Source organism: Peromyscus maniculatus, chromosome 21 (assembly GCF_049852395.1).
Source record: "Peromyscus maniculatus bairdii isolate BWxNUB_F1_BW_parent chromosome 21, HU_Pman_BW_mat_3.1, whole genome shotgun sequence".
Taxonomy (NCBI): domain Eukaryota; kingdom Metazoa; phylum Chordata; class Mammalia; order Rodentia; family Cricetidae; genus Peromyscus; species Peromyscus maniculatus.
Genome location: NC_134872.1, coordinates 65,026,127 through 65,033,704, shown reverse-complemented (window position 1 = coordinate 65,033,704; position 7,578 = coordinate 65,026,127).

Below are 7,578 nucleotides of genomic sequence, written 5' to 3'. Positions count from 1 at the left end.
CTTTGGGTCTTTTAGTAGAAAACCTAGAGCCAGATATTGTTATAAATGCTGAAAGAACAAAGAGACAAAGGAACAAGCCACTGTCACATCTTACTTCTAGAACTCCTCAGCCTGAAAAGCCCCAGCCAATAGGCCTCTGACCGAATGAGCTGCCTTAGGCAAAAAGGCTCCAGCTGAAAAAGCCTTTAGTTCCTGTTTTCTCATGCTTTATATACCGTTCTCTGCCCTGCCATATTACTTCCTGGGATTAAAGGCATGTGCCACCATTGTCTGGCTCTGTTTCTCTCCTAGATTGAATCAATCTCATGAAGTCCAGGGTGGCTTTGAACTCTTAGAGATCCAGACAGATCTCTGCCTCCCAAGTGCAAGGATTATAGGTGTGTGGCCCCACTGTCTGGCCTCTATGTTTAATTTAGTGGCTTGTTCTGTCCTCTGATCTTCAGGCACATTTTATTCGGGTACACAATATATCACCACACAGCAACACAATGAAAACATAGTTTCATGTTCCTAAGGTACAGTCATCTTATCCAATCTCCCCTGTAATTCTGCTGTCATCTATAGCCCACACAATAATTATACTCATCACCAAGAAAATAGGAATTAGCAGTATTTTGAGGTCAAGCTGTTACATTTACTTTGCCTCTTTCTTCGACATTATCAAATTTGAATTAAAAAGTTATACCAACATTTGAACCATAGCCTTTGGGGAGGCGCAATTTGAATTATGAAGCTACTAACAGATTTGGGATGAGATGTAAATTATGTCTTGAGTTTTTATATCCATATTCAGAGGAGTATAGCTCTTGGATAATAAGAAGGAATAGAGTTTGGGTTACTCCTGATATTATGATGAATATTTAGATCCAGTAATAACTTGGTAAACTGTAGTTATTATAAATTCCCCACTCTCAATCACTGCTCCTTTTTTCTTCTTTATTTCAGTCAGTTAGTTTCAGACACTTTGCCCTCAATTAAGGCACCCAAGAGTATTAAGGGCCACAAATTCCACATCAGAATGAATAGGTTGCCTTGTCATATTGTCACAATGGAAAGAACAAAGTATGTCCAATCGTGTAAAAACTATTTTAAACTCGTCATGTTAAAGTACAGAAATAGAGCAAACAGACAGCTGAGTATCACTTGTGGTTTGGAAGATCAGTAGTTCAAGGTTATCCTCAGCAGCTACATGTCAGGTTCAAAGCCTGTCTTGAAAACATGGCACACTGTCTTCAAAAAAAGCAGGTGAAGACAGAGTACCATATCATTCAATATGATACTGTGAAAAGAAAAAAGACACTTGAAAATTTGTCATAGTTAGAATTTATAATTTGCTGATATACTGCATAAAGAATTAAAGCACTTAGAAATGTGAGTCACTCATGTAGCTAACAATAGTATTGATATAAAAAAAAGTATATTTAGTTTTATTTATAGTAGTTATTAGAGACCACAATAAGAATATGAATTATCAATCACACTTCATTTCACCTAAGAAAAGTAATATAATGACTTTTAAAAAACAATAAATATAAAATAGAAGAAAGCACATCGTCAAATATATAACACAAACAAGTTTTTTTTGTGGGTAATTTCTTTTTAAAGAAAAACCAGAATGATTATTTAAAATACAGATTATTATATTTGAAAAAAAAATACAACTTAAAATAGGCTGTGGAACATTACCATAATTTACCACTTATTCCCATTCCTGCCTATTCTAGTTTTTTTCAGAGCTTTTTATCATACAAAGGTATTTTCTTTGAGAATTTTTTTAACCATAAAAAGTAGATGGATTTTTATTGAGGAATTTTTACATGTCTGTTGGGTTGATCTAGTGGATTTTTTCTTTGATTTTTCTTATGTGTCATAATATTCAAAATGATTTGTATGTGTTGAACCATCCTTTCAAGGAATGAAGCCAACTTGGTAATTCTTTATTATATGTGTTATATATCATAAATTTAGCTTGCAATTTATTTTATTTAAAAGTCTGTCATTATTGACTCAATTATTTTCAGTAAGAAACAGTATATAATAAACATAAAACATTGTTGTCAAATATCATTTCATCTAGGTGTTTCGTTTGTGTATGCTACAGAATGTTACTTTAACTGTATATAGTTGTGTTACTATTGTTTATGCTCCATTTGTAAGACTCTGTGTTTATTTAAGGAAAGATGTATTGCATCTGTTGTACCTTGCCTGCCTAGCATACCTGATTGGTCTAATAGTAAAGCTGAATGGCCAGTAGCTAGGCAAAACAGGGTTAATTAAGGCTGGCAGACAGTGCAGAGAAAAATAAAGAGAAGGAGAAATCTAAGAATGAGTGAAAGACTAATGAAGAAGGAGAGAATGAGGGATATGCAAGGAGCAAGAAGCCAGGCAGACATAGAGAAGTAATTGAAGTAAGGTTTACAGAAGTAAGAAATGTCATAAGCCCCAAGATAAAAAGTAGATAAAGAGAAAAGGGTTAATTTAAGTTAAAAGTGTTAGCCATGAATGTGCCTAAGCTAGGCCAAGTATTCAAAACTAATTATACAGTCTGTTTCATATTTGGGAGCTGGTTGATGGTTCAAAAGCTGGCTGGTACAAAACATATAATCTTTTCTTTATGCTAACAGATGATGAACAGTTGAAAAAGAAATCACAAAACAACCTAAAAATAATTCCTATAAATGAACATAGCAAAGGAAATGAAAAAATTTATTTTAAAAATTATAGGACACAGAAAAAAACATTTGAGTTCACGAGGGAATGAAAAGACATTATGGATTAGCAGAGTTAATGTTATTTTGGACAGAATAGTGAAAATAATCAATGAATTCAACATAATGGATCCATCACATGACAAAAACTGTATAAAATTCATGTGGAAGCAGAAACATTCTTCACCAGTCAAAGCAATCCTGAGCAAAAGAGAGTTTCTGTAGGAATCATGGCATCTATTTTCAAATCATAGTATAGGGAAATAGTAACCAAACTGTTGGAGAACCCTGCATATAAGGTTAGAGTTCACCATGTCCAGACAGCTTGTGGAGCTGATGCAAAATGGAGACCTCCCTTTCTCAGCAAGAGCTTCCCTTTTCTTTATTTAAACTTTGTTTGGGGTATGTCTCTAGATAGGGGACAACAGGTCCTAATACAAACAATTCCAATAAAAACTGCCAGGGCCCCTTCACCCCAGACTCAGCCAATCAGAATCTGTGTAAAACAAGTTCCAGACATTTCCTGCTGATATGGGTAGAATACCAAAACCATCAGAGGATGTGAGTTTCTTGCTGATAAAGGTAGAATGCCATAACCATCAGAGGATGTGCCAATTTCCTTGCAGCTGCAACCCTCCAATGAGCTTAAGCCAAGCATCCCTGGCCCAAGTAAGCACCAATCCTGAGCCTGTGACTATATGGATTTGGAAATCCCCTAGCCTCCGGCCGTAACCACAATAAATATCCTACCCTGCCACTTACTATTCAAGCTCCCTCCTGTTCCTCTGCTGTGTTTAATGGAGAGAGGACCTGAGTTAGAACTCGCAATAAAGACTCTTTGTTTTTGCATTCATGTTTGGTCTCATGGTGGTCTTTGGGAATTCTGGACTTTGGCTATGACAGTAGGCCATTGGCCAATGACCCTGGAGGAAAAGGGAGACCCACACAAAACCATCGTGATACTGCAACAAAGGCATGAAGACTAACACAGTTTGAGTAGAGGAGCCATAAATAAGAGGAACTACTACTGCTGCCTCATAGAGCTGCCTGAAACATGCATGTGCTGAGAATATTAGATAACCACTTATATAGGAATGAAACTAGATCTCTCTCTCTCAGCTAGTATAAGAATTAGCTTTATGAGAATCAATTATGTAGCTATTAAGGTCTGGAATTTTGAAGCCACTTGAGAAAATTTAGGATAAACACTCCACTATAAGGCACGTGCATTACCCTTCTGATTGAGATCCCACATAGCTCAGCAAATAATAGCAAGACTGTCAAATATAGTTGCATGAAATTAACTCCTTCCCCCTCACATTTTCTGAGAATATCTATTTCAAATGACCTTTAAGGTACACTTGCTATGTAGCTTGGTCAGTTCTGTAACTCGTGTTCTTTTTACATCTATCTCCCAAGTGTTGATATTTCATATATGGCTCCACAGAGCTGGCTGAATTTAAAAAGCTTCTGCTCAGCCAAGGATACAACAGAATAAATAGACAGCACATTCATAGGATGGGGTAAATTATTACCAACAACACATTTGACAGAAGGTAACGTATAGATAACATAAGGGATTAAAAAAAATTATCCACTCAATAAGTTAATAATACAGTTGTGTAAGTAAGTGGTCAAATGAATAGAACAGATACTTTTACAGTGGAGAAATAAAAATGGTAAAGAGTACATAAAAACGTTCAATGTTATTGGGCAAGAGGTGGTACAACTTGAAACTATGTTGAGATTCCATCTGGTTCCAATCAAAATGACTATCATATAATAACAAAGGAAAAATAACATAAAAGTCCAGTAAATGCAGGCGAAGGCTGAGGAATCTAGGGTTGGGAACCCAAGGGGAACTTTTAAGACACTGGTGGTGGGAATTTAACTTAGTGAAGCCTCTCTAGGTATGAATATGTGTTTCGTTAAAAACAGTAACAAATGGAACTGTCTTCCGACACGGCTCTATTGTTCCTCCATGTACACTTGAAGAGTCAAAGTCAGCGTTCACTAGATACACATGCACACTAATGTTCATCATGTCGCCACTCATCATCGTGAAGTTAGGAGTCATCCAGGGAGCTCATCAATGGGTGGACGAACAAAGAAAATGTGATATGTGAACACAGAGGAATTTTTTATTAATTAATTAATTTATTTTACATGAGTAATTGCTCAGAAAGTGTCAGGTCTCCCATGGGCTTCAGAAACACACTGGCATATCAAGCTGCCATAAGACCAAGCACCTCCCTATCTACTCAGGCTGGGCAAGGCAATCCAGCATGATGAATAGGTTCCCAAGAGCCAGTCAAAGCACAGAGGACAGCCCCTCCTTCCATTGCCAGAAATCCCACATACAGACCAAACCACACAACTGTCACATATAAGCAGAGAGCCTAGGTCATCCCACACAGGTTATCTTGTTGGTTTAGACTCTGTGAGTTGACATAGGCCAGGCTCATGGTTTCTGAGCATTTTATTGTGATGTTCCAGACCTCCCTGTTTCCTACAATCCCACCTCCCTCTCTTCAGCAGGACTCCCCAGGCACAGCCAAATGTTTGGCTATGGGTCTCCGAATCTACCTCCATCAGTCACTAGATGAAGACTCTCTGATGACAACCAGAGTAGTGACCAATCCAATCATCAGCGATGGCCAGTTCAGCATGTGTGTCCACTGTTGCCAGGTGTTTTAGCTAGGATCATCTTTGTAGACTCTTGGAAGTTTTCCTTACATTGAGCTTCTGCCTGATTCCATAAAGCCCCACTTTCCAGTCATCTCTCTAAGCACTATCCCCCTCTGCCCATCCCCCAACCTGATCCCTCAAGTTCCCATGCCTACCCACCACAGTCCAACCAGGAGATCTCTATTTCTCCTTCCCAGGGAGATCCATGCATCTGTCTTTGGGCCCTCCTTATTACCTAGTCTCTCTGGGTCTGTGGGTTGTAGAATGGTTATCTTTTGCTTTGCAGTTAATATCCAATTGTGAGTGAGTATATACCGTGTTTGTCTTTCTGGGTCTATGTACCTCACTCAGGATGATCTTTTCTTGTTCCATCCATTTGCCTTTATTTTTATTCAGCCATAAAAAAGAATTAAATTATAGAATTTACAGGAAAATATTTGGAAATGAAGAACATGTTATTAAAGCAAAATAAACCAAAGTCAGACAGACAAGTATGGCAGGTTATGCTCACTGATAGATTCCACTTTAAGACAGAACAAAATACAAAGACAGAAAGTGGATGGTATAGGGAGAGAAATACAAAAGGATGAGATTCTTCAAAGAGGGGAACCATGGGTGAAGAATCAGAACACAGTGTATAAAAATATGGAAATTTCACAAGAAAATATTTGTTTTCATACTTAATGAATACTGATAAAAAGATGAATAATCTTCAATTTGTTAACAATATGGATGAACCTAGATGCTATTATATTAAAGGAAGTAATGCAGACATAGAAAGATGAGTCACACTCATAGTCACACTCAGCTATGGAAAATTAAAAGTGTTGATCTTCTAGAAGCAGAGAGTAGAATGGTGGTTAGCAGGAGCTTGAGTAAATGGGGGAAATGTGGAGAACTATTAGTGAAAGCAGAATACTCCCACGATTGGGGTTGAGGAAATAATACGGGAGTTAAAACACTTACAACACAAGTGCTAGAAATAGAGTTTGGATCCCTAGAACCTCCATATTTGTCTGGTGGATGTGGCTGCATGTCTTTGAGTCTAGTCTTGGAAGAAGAATAAAGAACATCTCCAGAGCAGGCTGGCTAAGGAGACTAGCCAAATTAATGAGCTCTGTGATTGAATTAGAGACTCTGCCTCAATGGACAACAACTCAGGGTGATCATGAATGTTCCCAATTATCAACTTTAAGCCTGCACATGCAAAGGTCCCTATGTATAGTCACCAACACATACATGTACTGACACATATGCAAATATTCATGCATCAATAAATCTACTTTTACAACATTGTGATTATGCTGAATAAAGCAGAATACTCAAGAAAAAAACGCTAAAAAGGAGCGAAGGAACAAAAATGAAAACGAAGTCAACATAATCTTTCCATCCATTTTAGGCTATCAGAAAATGCTCATTTTAAGAAAATTGGGCTTTAGTATGTTTCCCCATTGGAAAAACAGGAAAATAAAATCCAACAACATGAACAAAAAGCCAGAGTAGGAACTCCAGATAAAAACCTAGAGACAGGAACTGATGCAAAGGCCATAGAGGAATGCTGCATACTGGCTTGCTCAACATGGCTTGCTCTACTTCTGTTCTCATATATTGCAGGACTACAATTAAAATATTTTAATCATATATCAAAAGAATATATGCATAATATCTGCTTTAGTAAGCTTGTTTTGATTGCATTTCCAATCTGTTTACCTAAATGATATACAGAGATCAAGATAAATCTGAGTGAGTACCTCAAATAAATATTTTGATGTTTTATAAATTGGTTAGTGTTTTAGAAAGCAGAAATTATCAACATTAAATAAGAGAAATTTAAAGCTCAACTCACTGCATCCATGAGGTTTAGTTACTAGTAAACAATTTATTCTTCTGTTTAGATATTCCTACTACATTTTTGTCAAGAAAGCACATATATTTAAGTACCCTAACTGATAATTAGATATTATTGTCACTCATATATATTCAGCTAGTCTCTCCCAAACTCTGAAAAAATGTTGGAAAAGCAGCATTATGTGCTTGCTTCCCCTAAGCACACAAAATAGAGAAAGAGACACATAGCACAAGGGATGGAATGCTCCCTGAAACTTCAGCATTACAATTAAAGAATAAGCGTAATGAAGAGTTCCTAAGAACAGTATTTATTATTTATGATTATGTCAAACCC